Here is an 18986-nt window from a genome sequence, read left to right as displayed (position 1 = left end):
TGGTAATAATTCTTGTAGAACTGTTTGACTCTATGTGTATACATGTCTAACTTCGATAGAAATAAAAACTAAATTATAAAAATTACAGTATTTGATCTAGAGAAGATCAATGACAATATCCTCCTCTTCCTTGGTAAATTATTGTTCTGTATGGACTTCAAGACTGAGTAAGGGAGATAAGCTCTGCGTGTGATCACACAAGTATATTTGTGCGCACACGCATGCACGCATTTGCACATGTATGTTCACGGGCATGCTGACATGTGCTTGTTCACTTTCATATGCTGAAACAAAAAGAGATACAGTCACACATACTAATGCAGACTGGCTTGTAAGAAGTAGGAAATGATGTGATGCTCATAAGAAAAAACAAACAATTTAAAATAATGCAATTTGTTAAAAAAAACCGTAAGCAGAGATTAAGATTTTAAAAATCTAACTAAACAGTTCTTTTTTAGAATGTAACAGCATTGCTTAGATGAAATAATTGAGGATATGGAAATGAATATTTTTTTACTTTGCATCTATTTCCTATAAATAGATCTGATCATTATCACTGTTAAAAATAATCTACTATTCATTATAAAACATAAACAGAAGTGACAAGTTCTTGTCGGTTTCTAGAACAAATCAATGAAAGGAGCACTGAAGGAAACAAGTATTTAAATGCCATCTGATATTTTTAAAAAGAAAATTGGTATTCAAAATGTGTAAATTTGGTTGATTAAAAAGTAACAAGACTTTTATAAAGACTTGTGCAGCCACGTGGTATTGAGGACTGTTGCATACTCCCAGGAAGAAACAAGCTTTGTCAAGACAGCATTCTGGAAAGCAAAGTGTGCACTTGATTTGAACCTTGGAATTTTAATTCTGTCTGCTACGAACCACCCAGCTCAGGCAGGATGGAGATGACCAAAGATGAACTCACCCTGTTAATTAAAACCACATGTGGTTGACATGCATGTACACACACACATTATGATAAACTACCTAAGAATAGACAATGAACACTGATGTTAAATCCCTGGCCCCTTCTCTCTGAGAAAGTGACACAGCCATCCTTTGCCCGTTCCTTTCCTGGGTGTTACACATTGCTCTTGACCCATGAAAGAGGTGACCAATTGTTCTCCTTTGTTTTAAAACTTTCTTCAGAAGTCCTAGTATTTGGTTGTGTTTCCTGCAGACACCACGTTTACACGCTGAACCTTCATCACTGATTTCTAGCACGGGCTTTGCCTGCCTCCAACTGACTTGGCTGATGCGGGCTCTGGGTGTAGATTCTATGATTATCTGTTCTGGCTGTTACACCCCAGGCCCTCAGCTCTGATGACCATGTGCTTGGCATACTGTAACAAGTTGAAGGATGCTTTAAATTCTTTTAGAAGGGAAAAAAATCATCCCTGGCTGGGAGCTGGAGATGAAATCATCCCTTGTTGTAAAGAAACACAGACACCAAGATATTTTCTATGCAGCGCCATTACATCCTCCCAGGAGCAGAGATGTGGCGTGACACTGTTCAGACATTTCAAACTTGGTATCACCCAATTTGCAGTAGAATATTCACCTGTTCGCTCTTCCTCTCTCCAAGCTGAACAAATGATTGTATAGTGTCAGCAGCTGGCAATTTCTGAGTTGTGCATTCGCATTGGTTTTTCCATTCTCCTGTCCCCAAATTCTGGTAACAAAACCCCCTTTACCGTTGAGAACCCATTCCATGAGATTTAGGCAAGTCTGATTTCCCTATCTTCCTGCCTACCCTCCCACCCCACAGGGAAAGAAAAAAGGTGCCCACTAGGCATTTAGGGAGTAGGAAGAAGGGGAAAGCCAGTGTGATAGGAAAATCCATTCTCAGGATTTTACCCAAGTTAGAAACCACAGGAACAGGCAGCATCTCCTTGGCTTCCAAGGCCTTGGCTTTAACACATATGAATTCTGATATGACTTAGTTTTAATGGCTCGTCATTACTTCTTGTGTTTATTTTAGCCTCCCCTGGTTGCTTCCAAATTTGTATGGTCAGCTAGCTCACCAGAAGAACTTTAAGGTAAAGAAGATTAACAAAAAGTATCCAAATATTCTGGAATGAGATCTAGGAAATGGGTATTTTCCAGAAGCTGCCCAGGAGCCAACTTTGGGATTTACTGGCCTGCATAGACAACAGCATCCATTAATTAAACCATGAATTAAATGGTCACATTTCTGATCAATGCAAAAAGCCAACCGGCTGACAGGATCACGTGACTTTTTTACAGCATCCACGTACATGCCCGCCACAAGGCCTGCCTTCAGCTCGGATCAAGGAGAGCAGAATAAACTCCACTTCCTACTCTACAGAGAAGGCTGAACTCAGGACAAACACTGAAGTTACAGAAAAGAGATGCTCCAGTCGCAGAGTAGAGAGGCCATATCTTGCAACAGAACCTAGTTAAGGATGAAAGTACTTAGTGGCCAATGTTTGGCAGGTTGTATTGGAGAGAAGTAAAAATTTTTTAATCATTGAAAGTGTGTCTAATTAAAATGGACAGTGAACTAGTTTATAAGTTGAGGATGTGGGACTTTGCTTCAGAACAGAGACATCTCAAGGCAGATGAACTCGGAACAAGAATCGAACAGGACTCATCACAGATGGTTGGCGGATCTTAGACTATCCACACAGAAGAGGGAGACAGACCAGACCAGAATGGAGAGCACTCTCTTTGCCTCAAGGTTAGCCAGCCTCCAAGATGGCCCCCCATGGTCCCCGCCCCCTTGTATTTACATCCTCCCACATTGTACCTGGTTGACCTGTGTGACCAATACAGCCTAAGTGATGCCATGACGTTCATGAGACTAGGCTGTGAAAGGCTGCAGCTTCTATCTTGAGTACACTCTTGCCTGTGCTCCTTCTCTCTCCTGTACCACCTGCTTTAGAGTAAGATAAGTTGTGAGCAGTCCTCTGGGGAGCTCCCCCCCCCGCCCCCACCCCCACCCCCCCCAACCGAGAGGAACTGACACCTTCTGCCAAGAGCTGCGTGAATGGGTTTGGAAGTGGATCTTTAAACTTCAATCAGTCCTTCAGAGACAACAGCCCCAAATGACCCGTTGGATGTAATGTAACCTCACATAAGATCACTAGCAGGAGCCACCTCGCTAAGCCATTCCTTGATTCCTTATCTTGAGAAACCATAAGGTAATAAATGTTGATTGTTTTCACCTGCTATGTTTTGGAGCTCTTTGTTACAAAGCAATAGATCACTTATACACTAAGCCAGTTCCACAGTGAGAAGGGTCTATGTACTTACTATCAGAACTACTCTTTATCTTTATAACTTGTAATATGTTGATGCTTTAGTCAATTTAAAGTATGTCATTTATATTCCAGAATGTTGGCCAGTAATTCTTAACTAATCTTTTTGTCATGACGATTCATTTATTCCACAAATACTTAATCACTTACAATACTAGGTCCTACTTCAGGTTCCACAAATAAAGCATGAACAGAAGTGACGAAGTCCCTGCTCTCGTGCAGGATTCATTTTATTGGTGACTATAAAAAGTAAACAAATAAAAGGTAGTTTTACGTGGTGACAATTTCCATGAAGAAATAAACATGTGAGCTGAAGGAGAGTAATTAGCTGTGGGGAAGGGATGAGGCAAGATCTCTTGAGATGGTGATTGGGGGAGGTCTCTGAGGAGTGGAATCTGAGCTGAGACCTGAGGGTGAAAAAGAGTGAGCCTTGGGAAGCATCTAGGAAGGCCAAGGCAGAAAAGAGCAAGACCTGGGCCCTAAGGTGGTAAAGTGAACTGGAAAGGAATGCTGTCCTTAGAGTCCCTTCTATCTGACTAAGGATGCCTAGATGTTGGTTCCCAGGTGAGCAGCCTTCCCTTCAGCAAGTTGTTGATTCACAGCATCCATGTGTTTGCCTTTGGCTTGTGGCTAACTATGATCTCCTCTTCCCTCCACATCCCTGGTCCTTTCTGAAGAGCAAAAGGAAATACTCTTACGGATTGTTTTAGTGGAATACTGCTTCACAGGCTAGGAAAGAGATGTTATTACCCACGTCACTAGGTAATAGAACTCCCTGACTCTTCACACACGGTAGTTTTTAATTAGCATTTTTTATATTCTTAGCTTGTTATTTGCCTGTTTCTCCCAAACTTTGAGAGAATTATGAGTTTTGGAGACAAGATCAAGTGTCTTTTGTTAACTGTCTCAAGCCATTCTCTTATCCAGCCTCTGAAGAAGCAGTCCCATGGCCCTCAATCCTAGCACTCCTGCTGTGTGAACTAAGGAGTCCTGCTGGGCAGATACACGTCATTCTGACCTGTGCCTCTCATCCCTTGCTGTCATCAGCTCTCCCCTTAGTCCCATTTTGTGGGTCTTTCCATGCTTCTTAGTGAAGAGTGCTCAGAAAACTTCCCATCACTGCAAGGCACCGCTGTTGTGCTCTGTGAGAGCATGAGACCCTCTGGTCGCTGGCTAGCTATTCCGAGCACTCAGTGAATGATTTCTTTTTCGACAGTCTGGTTGTGCAACTCTGCCTGATCATGTTATTTAGCAGCAGATAATTTGGAGGAAGGATATGTTTTGCATTTGCAGTGTGATGCAGTATCAGAATCAATTATCACTATTAGCCGGATGCAAATACTGTGTATATCAGGGTGAGTTGGGAAGGCATCATGACCCTTGGAGAGGAGATGGCCTCTGGTAAAATCTTTGTTTCATTTGACAGCACAATGCCATTGAAAATCTGGCTAATTTCTCTTTCTTGCTCCCTCGACTCCCTGTGACGTAAATTATAGTGATGCTCAAAGTGCCACCAGATTGGTAATTGAAAGAACACTTGGCATCTTGGAGAAGGGTTCAGATGGAGAGATAAATCTATTAGAACCTTGTTGAGCTGCCCTTCCCAGAAATTTCCTTATCCCTGCCTGGATGGTTACAAACAATAGTTACAAAGTATGGTTTATATTTAAGACAAAAAGAAATTAGTAAGTCAAAACTAATTCTTGCCATAAATAAGGATGATGTACAAGTCAGAAAGGAATTAGAGATACAAGAAAGACTAAATTGACAGACAACCCTGGATTAGTTTCCTTTAAAAGCTAACAGAGAAACGTGATCTCTGCTAGGTGTTGGCAGTGTATGCTATGATTTGTTCCTTTGTTTTTATATTCATTCAGACATCTCTAATATACTGTGTGCCTTTCCTGATGGGGCCGTAACAGAGATATATTCATTTAATATAATATGACGTTGATAATTAATAAACTTATCAATATCAAACATATTAAAACACAATCTCATGACCTCAGGGTAGGAAAAGCTTTCTTAAACATGACATATTAAAAAATTACTAACTATAAATGAAAACATTTGTAATCTGGACTACATTAAAATTAAACATTGAACAGGCACTTCAAAAAAAAAAAAAGAGGGCTTTAAATGGCCAATAAATATGAAAAGGTGCTGAAGTTCATCAGTCATTAAGGAAATAATTTAAAATTACAACATGACACCAGTATACCTCCACCAGAATAGCTGAAATGAAAAAGATAATACTCTTATGTTGGCAAAGGTGTGAAGCCACTATTAACACCCATACGCTGAGACTGTCACTTGGTACAGTCATTTTGGAAAACTATTCCATAGTATCTATTAAAAGTGAACCTGTGAGCCAGGAATTCCACTCCTAGACATATAGTCAACAGAAATGTGTACCTATATTCACTGAGAGACAGTAAAGCACCATAAGTGACAGCCAAAAATTGAAACCCAAATATCCATTAGCTGTAGTATTTACACGATAGAAAACCATACAGCACTGATAAAGAATCAGCTATAATGAAATACTGCAGCGTGGATGAATCTCACAAATACAGAGTCCAGTGAAAGAAACCAAATGTAAAAGACTGCATAGTGTAGGGTTTGAATTGTGTAAATTTCAAAACCAGACAAAACTAATCTGCGAAGTTAGAAATCAAGATAATGGTTATATTTAGAGGGGAATTAGGGACTGGAAAATGGCTCGGTGCTGGTTACTCACTTGGTAAGAATTCATCAAGGTGTATAATTATGATTAATATAATCATTTCTGGGTGTATTCCATACTTAAATTAAAAGTTAACATTAAAATTCCTTGGCAGATGAGTGGATGAGTAAATGTGGTAAAATCCATGCAATGGAATATTATTCAGGTATAAAAGGAAATGGAGCACTGACACATGCTATATAACATGGATGAACCTTGAAAACATGCTAAGTGAAAGCCAGTCTCAAGTCCACATGCTGTATGCTTCCATTTACATGAAATGTCCAGAACAGGCAAATCCACACAGACAGAAAGCAGATTAGTGGTTGCTAGGGGATTGATGGGAGGACAAATGGAGAGTGACTGCTAGTGGGTATGGAGCTTCTTTTTGGAGTGCTAAAAGTATTCTGGAGTTAGATAGTGGTACTGTACAACCTTGTGAATATGCTAAAAATCACTGAATGGTATACTTTTAAAAAATGAATCTTGTCGTATGTGAATTATTTATCAATTTTTATAAACCCTTTGATGTGTTAGCACATTATCTGAATGAGCCTGCATTTGCACAACCATCAAGACCCAGGGATCCTTTAGTTTATTGATTTGACACCCTCTGTCTAGATCCTTGAAACTATACATTCCACATTGGTTTGACTACCTTGGATCAGGAATCTTAAACTTACATGTGGAACATGGCATTATCATGGAAAACTTTGTGGGTCATCAAAATGTTTTAAATATTTAAAACTAAAACAGTGGATTGGGGCCAGTCAAATGTTATGTGCAGTGAAGAGCATAAACGCTCTGCTATTTCTAATAATTTGTTGTTCATATGCTCATGTCAGCTATAGAAGATCTGTCTATAATAGGCCATCTAATAGGAAAAAGCTAACACTTGCCTAATCAATAGAAATAGATTAAGGTTCTCAAAGTTGTTCATACTCTTTGACCTAGTAATCCTACTTCTAGGAATCTATGCTAAAGAGATGATTAGAGATGCTTACTCGAATGAAATGCCCAAACAATAAGGGAAGAGCAAAGAGCAGTGGAGGCAGGGCCTTCCAACACACAAGAACACACAAGAGTGATTCTGACCAGAGTTTGAGGGAATCAACCTCACCCCACCCTTACTCCAACACACTTTTCCTGGAGTGTAGAGAAATGTTGGTAACAGGATTTCATAAATACTGAGCCAGGCATGCTGACAGCACCAGTCCGAGTGGTCCACCAAGTATGTGACAGCACATTTCCCCTGTCTCCTCCCTCTTCTCCTGTCCTTTCCAGTCTTCTTGCTGTACTTATCCCAGTTGCTCAGGGCTTAACACAGGCTACAATCCCCACAGACAGCGTAGACAAGTTTTCGGTCTTGACCAATTGAAGTCAGCTGAGGAGCTTTGATCTGGAAATCTCTCTAGCAGTGGCATAGGGCTGTGTAAATAAATGTTTGGAAATAGGACGAGGAAAGTAGTTGGAGTGTTAAAACAAGGACATCCTCACTCATTTGCACCAGTGAATTTTCTGCCAGACGTTTGATCTCCATCTTCTAGACATGTAGAAGTTAAGTGAGGGAAGTGGGAAGGAAGAGAAACTAGGCCACCTCACTCTTCCTCAATTGGTTCCCAGTTCCTTGAAGAGGAACATGTCAAGGCCAGAGCAGGTGAATTTCCTTTAGTGGTACTCCACGGAATTCTAAGGCAGTGTCAGTATTTAGAGGTGGTGTTTTGTAACTTGTTCTGCTTTCTATCTTAAAGTCAAAAGAGATTCAGACAGCATAAGAAAACATTCAAAGGAGTGTGTAATAACTTTTAAAAATATTTAAAACTATTGTTATAAATGTAGCAAATGTTTATTTAAAAAGTTATATTTACCCTACCACTCTTGTCTCACTCCCCAGAAGTAGCAATTATTCACAATAATGGCAATGTTTTTGTATCTACCTATACATAGATATAGATAGATGTATTTTAGTACAATAAAGAAATTGTCCCCAAACTTTAATGTAAGTGATATAGTCATCTGGGAAACTTGTCAAAAATGCAAACAACCTGGAAGATTTTGCTACATGTGATTTGCAGACCAGGCTCCAAGGTGACCTCCCGATCATCTACAGCTTCTGGTGTTCACATTCTGTACTTCTCTTCCCATATTGAACAAGGTTGACTCTTGTAACTGGTAGAATGTTGCAGACACAGTGAAGTGTGACTTCCATGGATAGGTTATAAAAGTCATTGCAGCCTCCGTCCTGCACACTCATGGATCATTCACTCTGGGCGAAATAGCTGCTGTGTCCTGAGGACTCTCAAGCATCCCTATGGAGAGGTCCTTGTGACAGGAAACCAAGGCCTCCCGACAGCCAGTCCTAATGTACCACTCATGTGAATGAGCCACTTGGGGAGCAAGTCCTCCAGCCCCAGTCAAGCCTTCAGATGAACATAGCCCCAAATCAACATCTTGACTGAAGCTTCATGAGACTCTCAGCCAGAACCACCCAGATCAGCCTCTCCTGAATCCCTGACCCAAAAAAACTGTGAAATGATAATTGTTTGTTATCTTAAGCTGCTAAGTTTTGTAGTCATTTTTTTATAGAGAAATAGGTAACTAATGAGGAACACTGCTTTAGAGTAGTATTATTGATCCCATTAGCCACCATTTAAGAACAGTTACATATTTTGCATCATACATTTCATGCCAAATGTGATGTTCAGTGACAAGTAAATGTTCAAAATTATCAAGGCTAAAAGTTTCTCAAGATATAACTTATTTCGATTTCAAATGTTAACACTACTAAACATTAGCACCTTAAGAAGGGGACCTTTCCTGGTAAGTCTTACAGGCTCTTATTGTTTGGGTCACTTTGCTTTTCACCTTGTACCAGGTTGGACAGCCTCCCCACAAACTTAGGTTGTTCCTGGAACCTCAGAAGGTGGCTTTATTTGGAAATAAAGTTGTTGCATTTGTAATTAGTTTAAGATGAGGTCATTCTGGAGTACAGTGGGCTTTTATTCCAATATGACTGGTGTCCTTAGAAGAAGAGACACAGAGACGGACGCAGGCAGAGGAGAATGGCATGTGAAGACAGACACACGGAGGGAAGACAGCCCTGTGGTGACAGAGGCAGAGACCGGAGTTATGTGGCTGCAAACCAAGAAATATCAAGAATAGCCAGTAATCACCAGAAGCAAGCAGAGAGGCCATGGCCCTGCTGACACCTTGATTTCGGGCTTCTAGCCTCCACAAATATGAGGGAGTAAGTTTCTGTTGCTTCAAGTTGCCCAGTTTGTGGGGGTTTATTACGACAGCCCTGGGAAACTAGACACACATCCAGACCAACCTAGGCTTCTCTGTACACCATCTCCCCTTCAGGTGGTGCAATCCCAGCAGAGAAGTCCTTGACTCCCCTTCCCATCCTACTGTGACCACCCCCCCCCCCCGCACGTGGCTTCTCTCTAGTCCATTGTGTCTTGGTCCTTTCTTCCATCCCCTCCAGATTATCCTGCTACTAAAACATCTGGTAGATCTCCTCTGTCCCTAATTTACAAGATCCCTCAGAGTTCTAAAATGACCCGATTATGTATCCCGTATTCTGCTTTTTACTCTCTCATCTTCACCCAGGGAAGTGGTTGGGGTGGGCAGACATTAGAACCAGGAGAACTGGTCCATTTCCCGGCTCCAAGATTTAGGGTCTATGTACTCACACATTTTTTTTAACCTCTGTGAGCCTCAGTTTCTAATCTGTAAAATGGTAGTAATACCTCCCACATGGGGCTTTATTGTGTAAAGATCAAAGGAGGCAATGTTCATAAGGCAGATAGGATGGTATCTTCAGCACCTAGTAGGGGCTCAAGAACTTCTAACTCTCAAACTGCTCTTCCCTATCAACCCTAATAAGGATCTAGATTATTTCTATTAATTGGTTTTGTTTCCTATTCCATTCCTCCCATGACATCTGTGCTCCTAAAACATTGACTGTAGTGCATTGAAGTTCCTCTCTTCCATTGTTCTTGTGTTCTTTGGAGTCAGAGGTTATAAATCCCACACCTCCTCATAATGTGATTAAGTGATACATCACCATTCCAACTCTTCAACTGTGCATTTGCAGAGGCAGCATTACTGACCAGAAAGGGATTTCATTTTACTAACGTAAGTGTGTGTGCGCGCACCTAAATTATTTTGAATTGTTTTAAAATTCGTTTCTAAAAACCTAAATGGAAAAATGTATAGAAAGGAAGGAGGCATAAACTTAGAAGGGAAAAGATGTCTAATCTCTGTTTTTACATGGGAAATGGGGGAGTTATTTCCAAAACCCTAATGCAAACAACAAAAACAGCAACAACAAACAGCAGGAGCAAACATAGACTTAAGTCAAGTTAAGAATAAATTTAAAAAGAAATTAAAAAGAAAAAACCTACTTTAAAAAAAAGTAATTAGGAGAGACAGGCTAAAAATCTAAGGGTAAAAATTTTGAAAATGAAAGAATAGAAAGTATTTTTAAATGAATCAGTAAAAGAATTAAAGTGAACATTCAAATAGACTCAAAGGAAACATTTAGAGATAAAAATTTAAACAATTGAAAATAAAACCATCTCAAAAGCTAAAATGAAAATCAAAACAAATCCAAACTGACATAATGTAAGGGAGAATGTTAAAAATAAAAAACAACAAAAATAATAAAAAGGGAAACTCTGGCTCTAAGCTCAGAAGGCAAGACAGTTAAATAAGACTAGACACTTCAGAAAGGAGGAAAAGCACACCAAAACGACATGACAAAAAAACAATTTTAAAGTTGAGATATTAAAAATCACAATAGTAGTATCAATAATGAAAAGCATAAGCAAACACGTAAGTTGCTGCTGGAGGAGGCTGTGGACTCTTCCGGCTCCAGATCGGGGTCCTTTAGGGGAGAGACTGAGGTCTTCATAACTGAGCTTGGGATCAGGGCAGCAGCCCAGCCGCTATTCCAGAACTCAAAAGCTGAGTTAATTTGGTCAATACTAAATTTTGGTTGGTCTGCAAATTCGAGGAAGAAACCAGTAGCCTCCTTTCTCTCCTTCCATTTCCCCCACTGCTAAGAATCTTACTTTAAGACCCTGGCTTGCCATCTGCCTTTTAGATCACCTTCCCACTTAGAAGAGCTCTGTGCAGACCATGGAGCAGGGATCCAGCTCGTTCAAGCGGTTAGGGAGAATGCGAGGGCAGCACAGGGTCACGGCAGAGAGAGCATGTCTCCTCTCCTGGCACAGTTTCTGGGGTGGCCTTGGGTGCTCAAATCTCCGTGACGTAAACTGAATCATCCTGGATGTGTTCCTCCCACCCCGAGTTCATTCTGCTGTTAAATGTGTGCACCATTGCCCTAATTAATGACACAAGCTGCCTCACAGTCACTGCGGACTGCTCCCTTGTTCAATCCCACAGCCGAACAACCTCCAGCAGCTGCCTCTTCTACCTCCCCAGTCTCTCTTCATCACTTCTGCACTTTTCAAGCCCTCACTGTAAGTGATGGGTCTAAAAAGACAGGCAAGGGTTTTATGTTCCTTGTTTTGGTGCTGGGCGTTCATGAAAACGATCCTTTGCAGAGATGTGTAGTATCACAAAGGCAGAGGATGGAGAGGAGCTGGGAAAATTGAGTCAGAAAAAAGTTGGTTGGCACTGGACCCAGCCACATGTGCAGATCCCGGAATTAATCCCATAGTGCGGCTGCGGCCCCACTCGGCACACTTTTCTGAGCGTGGCGTCATTTTAAGCAGCAGAGGTGGGCAGTCAGCTTCTTCATTAATTGAAGCAGATCTGAAGAGATGGTCTTAAGAGTTCCTATCTTGCTTAGCATGTTTTATTCAAGAGAGGGCCTGAAGAGCTGAGAGACAACGGAAGGCTTTGGGGCCAAAAGGTTTTTTTTTTAATAATCGGGGTCAATCCCTCTCGCCTTTATCCTTCCAGAGGGGAGCAGAGGCTGCACAAATCACATATTACTGCTATTAATATGAGACTTCAAGTCAGGGGGCTGTAGGACATGGCCCAGAGCCTCTGCTCTTACTGATCTGATTACACAGTCTTCCGCTGCTATCTGATTCAGGCCAACGCTCACACACTATGCAATTTCAGGGCTCCCGAGAGAAGCACTGGGATTTACCTTGCATCAAGGCATTTTGAGTTTAACACGCTGTGAACTGACCGTGTCTGGAGTGGGTTATGGGGATGGGAGAGAAACATGTGGCTGCAGAGACTTTTGGAAACAAATTCTCACACTGACATCCAAGGAAAACACCGCCACTTGTTTGAAAAACAGCTCCAAGTGAATGTTGTGCTGACGGTAATCAGATTTAAAATTAGCCTTAACAGGCCTTCATGAAGGGAGGCTTAATTGCGGGGCCCAATCAGTAGACAAAATACTCCAATGACAATTTTGCTGACAAAATAATTCTAAACAAACCAGAGGACTTCTAAGTGGATAAAATCTTCTCTTTGGAATCACCAGGGTTTTGGAGTCACTCAAGCCTGCCTCCCTTCAGGCCCATCTCCCCTGCTCCAGGCTTTCTGATTTTAAATGTATTGATTTAGAGTTGATAAAGTTTCCTTTCTCCAAACTCTAGGAACTCATTTTTTTGGCTGTCTTCATCATTGCAGGGTGGGGAGCCCTCTGTTTACCTGTTCTTTGGTCCTGGACAAGTTACTTATTCTGTCTGAGCCTCGGTGTTCGCACTTGTGAAGTTAGGAAGTAAGGCTGACCTTGACAGACTGTGAGGAGGTTTAAAATAAATGAGATGTGTGTTGCAGAAAAATGTGTTACAGCTGTGTTACAGCTCAGTTGTGACAGTAACCTGTCCCACTCCTCAAAACAGTGAAGTTCTCAAAAAGCTGGCTGCCTCACTGGGCCTACATCTAACTGCTTGGCTGCAAGTACTGCCAATGACTTGGGGTTTCCACATGAGGCAGGTAACCCTGAGACTCCCTCAGGCCTGGATGAGCTCTAGGGGTCCCTGTATAAAGTCTTTTTATAGCCTGAGTTGACAAAATATAAGGCCAGGATGGCTGGCTGGTGGCAGAATAAATGAACCAAAATAAAAAAGGGCCTCAAAAGAGAGTTTCAGCCAGTTTTGGGTTGGCTCCCTCTAGCTCAGGTCTTGTGGTCTTAATTTTAGACGGAGAAGTATATTGAGGCTGATTAATCGCAACAGGATACTCTGGAGAACTGGTGACAAAGTTGTGTCAACCTCTCTAATGTAGTCTCATCTTAGTCCCTAAGGGCATAGGGATCATTTACTTATAGACTGTTCTATGTCTCTTTCCCTCCCAGGGTAGCCGCCCTGTGCTGGTGTCGCAAACGAGACAAAGGGAGGGTTTTTGCTGCGTCCTCCTGGCCGCTCCCCTCGCTGGGACAAAGGTGCCTTTTAGCTTTGGCCAGTCAGTATAAACCGCTGACTCCGATCAATACCCTGAGGGGCGATACCGCCATGAGCCGGTATGAGGTCACCACGGAACCACAGGTTGGGACTCACTCAAACTCCAGAGCTACAAACTCAGCCTGATCGCATGCTTTTCAGGCCGCACGCGCATGCGCGCACACACACGAACAGATCATTTGCACATTCCCTCCCTATCACTGGGGGGCGTCCCTTATCTAACCTAATCTAACCAGATCTCCCGAGCGGACTACCGTTAGGCGGGGAGCCTGGAGGAGGAGCTCAGTTTCTTCTGTCCACTTGGACAGAACCTGATTACCCTAACTACGGACGCTTTCTGGGGCTCCTACCTTGCTCCGCCGTGTTGCTTGGTTAGTTGGTCCGTCCCTCCACTGAGTCCGGTTGGGGCACAGCCGCCCAGAGAACTGAATCACCTCTGCGAAGAAGGACCCGGAATGTTGTCGGGTGGCGCACCTCCTCGTTCGCTTTGGAGCTCCCGACCTCCAAGCGGTTGCTCCACTGGCCACGGGGCTAAAGGGGCCAGCGTTGTCGAAATCTCACTGGGGCCTCCAGAATCGTTGCGGAAAAATGTGTTACAGTTCAGTTTGTGACAGCAACCTGGGTCCAGCCAGAAAGACCAAGCAGCACTTAGAGTAGGAGAACTCAGATTTATTACACCAGCAGGATCAGACGACTTAACACTTCAAGCTCTGGATCCTTTCTGTAGGTTACACAGGCCTTTTATAGGCTGCCAGTTTTACACTTTGCAACATCATATGCAAATAAAGTACAACAGAAGTTGACCAACCAGGGACAAGCTTTGTAGCAACAGCTCAATCAGGAGTGAGCTCCATGCAAATGAAGTACTATGAATGGACCAATCAGAAGTTAGGGAAATGGACCAATCAGAAGTGAGAGTAATAACCAATCAGGAGTGAGAGTAATAACCAATCAGGAGTGAAGGAAATAACCAATCAGGAGTGAGAGTAATAACCAATCAGGAGTGAAGGAAATAACCAATCAGGAGTGAGAGTAATAACCAATCAGGAGTGAGAGTAATAACCAATCAGGAGTGAAGGAAATAACCAATCAGAAGTTAGCTCAGGGAACCAATAGAATTCTAGGTGTAAGTTAGCCGCTTCAGAGGCAAAAAGTGAGATAAAGCCTCTGAGCCAGGGAACCGCACGCTAGTGGGATGAGAGCAGCGTCCCTGCCTGGGTTTCCTGCCAGTGTTTTTATGGGGCTTCCCGCCTCATGTGAATCCATTTTTATTTCCTTCCTCTTTCTCAAACTTAAATGGCTATGAGTGCTCTCAGCGCTGACGTCCCTAGGGTCATTGCTGCTGGAAGGTTTTGTTTTTTTTTTTTTTTTAATGATTTGCAAATAGGATCATTTTGCTTGATGTCAGCGGGCAGAAGGATATTCCCTTGCCCCCATCTCTTCTATCTAGTTTAGTGATTCTCAACTGGGGAGAATCTCAGTTTTGCCCCCTAAGAAATGTTTGGCAAAGTCTGGAGACACTTTGGGTTGTCACAACTTGCTGGGGGTGGCAAGTGTCACTAGCATCTAATGGGCAGAGTCCAGGGATGCTGCTAAACATCTTACAAAGCACAAGGCAGCCCCACATGACAAAGGAGGAACTGTCCCTAAATGTCACTACTGTCGAGGTGAGGACACCTGGCCATAAAGGGTGGTACATATTCTTGTCTGTGAGTTCCCCGAAGGTAAGGGATGTGTGTATACATCTTCCTTTCTCATAAAGGTTTGAAAGGGAGTCGAGAAAAATACTCAGATAGGATTCTTATTGCTGCGTGTGGGGGGAAGATCTCAATTCAGCCTGACTTGGCTTATATTTCCTTTCTCTTCGGTCTTCAAGTTGGGCTCTGTTAACACTTCTCTAACATTGTGCATCGTTTCATTTCCTTTTGACTTGAAGTATTTCCTTCAACTTTTCCCCACGTGATATATGGGATTGACTTATGTCCGTTATCCTTCTCATCTGTTAATACTGGACACTGAGAATCACAGAAGAATGTATACTTAGAGAGACATCCTACTATGTGAAGTTAAGGGTGCCCAGACCGAGCAGGGGAATTTTCCAGAAGTCATGGAGAGTGGCCACATGAAATAAGGTGCCAAACATTAGAAGAAAAGAAGTTGAATCACTGGCTGAGACCCCGAGTAAACCTGGCTAAACTGAGGGCAGGTTCATATGCATAGACGCATTTTCTCTGGCTGATTCCATTCAGGAGATGATACAAATACATATAAATATGCAGTATGTTCTCAATTATACAATATCTATCTGTCTGTCTGTCTGTCTGTCTATCTATCTATCTATCTATCTATCTATCTATCTATCTAATATATGGGGAAATACCTAGAAGGGGACTATATTAAATATTAGTGATGGTCATCTGGGTTAGAAATCCCTATACACAGGCTTCTGAATTTTGCAAATTTTCTTTGAGTCTTTTATAAATTGAAAAACAATAGACAAATTTTCCAAAGAATTTAAAGAGCCATTTTCAACACATCTGCCTGAACCTTATATTCTGAGGATGTCTCCTCTGTAAATCGCAAGTTAGACGTGGGCAAGCAGCTGCTATGAGATAAATTGCTCTCCCACCGCCCCAGCTGAGAGTCGTGTCTGGGTAACAGCTGCTTCAATAATGACTTTATTATGTGATGGATGAATTCTTGATTGCTTTACAGATGTTGAAATGACTCGGGCCAAATGAAATTGCACATATGACTGTTCATTTTTCCTCATTCCACTCACAGTGGTGCGGGAAACAGCCCCGTACGGGGCAGAAGGAACACGTGACATGCCTCTTCAGAGGCAGCGTCAGCCTTGGGTGCTTGCTGTTGGAGAGCCGCACGAAGCTGGCTAATGCGCCAGTGCGGCAATGCTGCCCCACAGCTGGCCCTGCTGGGGTACGAAGCTCCACTCCCATCCTGGCTCTTACTCCCTCTTCTGCTTTGCATTCTGCAGTGATAGCATATGGCTCTTCTCCAGATGTAAACAGGGAAATGCAAAATCCAGTCTTCAGAAGGAATGGTCTTACTTCTCCAAAGGCCACTAGTTTGTAATGAGGACTTTTAGGGGAAATGCATGGATGCTGCTTTTCACAGGGAGTGATCTGACGGCACTTGCTGAAAAAGCAAATGGACAGCTCTCTTTTGTATTTGGAGGAATTCCTCACAAGTTCTGGGCATATGCTTTGGAATCTAACCTTAAAGAACCACCCTGACAGCTTTCAAGGACCACAATGATCTCAAAGAAAATGGGGGAGGTCGCTAAAAACTTTATCTAACAGCAAATGTAAAGGAGAGAGGTGAGCCAGGAAGAAGAGGGTTGTTGACTCCAAGATAAATAAATCAAGGTTTGTAGGGAATTTTAAGAAGAGCGTGGAAATTCTCTTACAACTTATGACCAGGTTAATGCATTACAGATCCCTGGTGGAAGACCTAGAACTGATGCATCTGTAGAGAATTGCTCAGGTGTGAGGCTGAACAGGTGACGCATGGGCTGAGGGGCCATGACAGGGCCTGCAGGACAGTGAAGTAGGATGGGGGACAGCACACAGCTCATAAAGCTTAGAGAAGCCTAACGTGTCAGAGATAAGGAAACACAAAATGTGATGGCCTACTTCCCTCATCAAGAAGAGAAATGTGAAGTCCTGAATTTAGGACAAAACAAAATGAATAGCATGAACTTCAGATGGTGAAGGTCCATCATGCATTGTCCTTTTGAGTCAAGAGAGCCCATGGAGTCAGAGAAAGCCCCAGATTCAACTCTTTCCTCGCTGTGTGACCTTGGGTAGTCACCTAAACTCTCTGAGCTTTGGACTTTCCGCCTGCAAAATAGGTAGCATTGCCAGCCCCCTGGAGAGGTAAATGGTGTAATCAAAAAAAGCGTATGGCACAATGTCTGCCAACCAGGTGATCAGTAAATGATGAGCAGAACCACACAGGCACCACACTCTTCTTGTCCAATAAAGGCAGTTACAGAGAGCTCCCCATTATTCCCAGAGTCACATGAAATACCCAGAGCTCCTGACCTTGCTCTCATGCCTGCTGGTTCTGCCTGACTCCTGCACGTTGACTCAGTTTCCACTTTTAGCTCGATTCCTGCAGGTTGGGCCATTGATCCTGGTTGTCCAGGTAACATCCAGGGTCTGTCCCACTTGTTCAACATCCGCCACTCCCACACAGGAAGGTAGGGGCAAGATCTGAATAGTGGAAGTAAGACTTAACAGCAAGCAGTTCACTGGGGAAAAGTGTGAAGGTTAGAGTTAACCGTAAGATCCACATGGTCAGCAGCTAGCCTGGGAGGAGGGATGGAGTGTGAACTGATTCTCAAACTCAGAGGGACCCACAGTGGACGTGTGTGCAATTTTTGGCATCAGAAAGGTTTAGCTGTGAGTATTTACTATTCACTATTTTTAAAGTATTTACTATACTCAAGACACTGGCCTGTGAAACTTGCAAACATAATTTAGTATAATCCTTTAATAGTTGTAAAAGAATGGCATAGACAAAGCTTTATAAACCAGGAAATAACTTACTTTAGGTCACACAGCTAGCAAGCGTCGAAACTGGAATTTGACACAGGATTTTACGGCTTATATTTTCTTAACAACTGTGCAACCATGATATCACCCACAAGTTAGGCTTTTCCTTTACATATATGTACATTCACTCTCTCTCTGTATCTTTCTCCCCTCCCACCCCGTTTCTCTCTCATATTATTTTTTTTGGTGTTGTATTTTGTGCGCTTTTTTTAAAAATTATATTTAGTAGCATCAGACCTTGCTAAATCTCTTAGAATTTTTGTCAATAGCATTACGAGTTTCTAAAAATGAAATAAAATAATGTTAAAATAAAATAAAATAAAATAAAATAAAATAAAATAAAATAATGAAATACATTGTGTTCTGAAGTTTTAACTATGCAAAAATACTCTCCAAATTCAGTAAGGTCTTGTTTGATGGACTGTCAAAACACATTTAGGGAACTATAAAAGTGACGTATTTTAAATGGAATATCATCAAACTAGAGCTTATTTATTGAAAGTGAGCTACAAACCTTGTGTCTTAGTCTGCTCAGGCTGCTATAACAAAATACCACAGACGAGGTGTCTTATGACAACAGAAGTTTATTTCTCGCAATTATAGGGCTTGGAAGCCCAGGACCAGGGTGTCAGTTAGGTCAGGTTCTGCTGAGAGCCCCTCTACTAGTTTGCAGATGGTATTAGATGTTCCTGCCAGTCGTATCAACATGGTAAATGATGTCAGTATTACAAAATCACTCTTTCCCATAGCTTTTTATATTCAGCTTTACTTGTCTAAATCTTATTTGTTCCTTCCCTACCGTCTCTTCTCCCCATATGCACCACTGTGACTTTGTATTTGCTGGTGTATCTTGCCCATCTCTGTCTTTTCAATTATTCTATGTCATTTGATTTTAGGTAGATATCTTGTAGCCAGCATTTGTCCAGATTTTGCTTTTTTGGGCAGTCTGAGAAAGCTTTGGTTTTACTTCTATTTTTGTATTTATGTATTAGGCTTCAAAAAT

The sequence above is a fragment of the Camelus dromedarius genome, chromosome 7, assembly GCF_036321535.1.
Source record: "Camelus dromedarius isolate mCamDro1 chromosome 7, mCamDro1.pat, whole genome shotgun sequence".
Lineage (NCBI taxonomy): Eukaryota > Metazoa > Chordata > Mammalia > Artiodactyla > Camelidae > Camelus > Camelus dromedarius.
Note: the sequence above shows the minus strand (reverse complement) of the source record.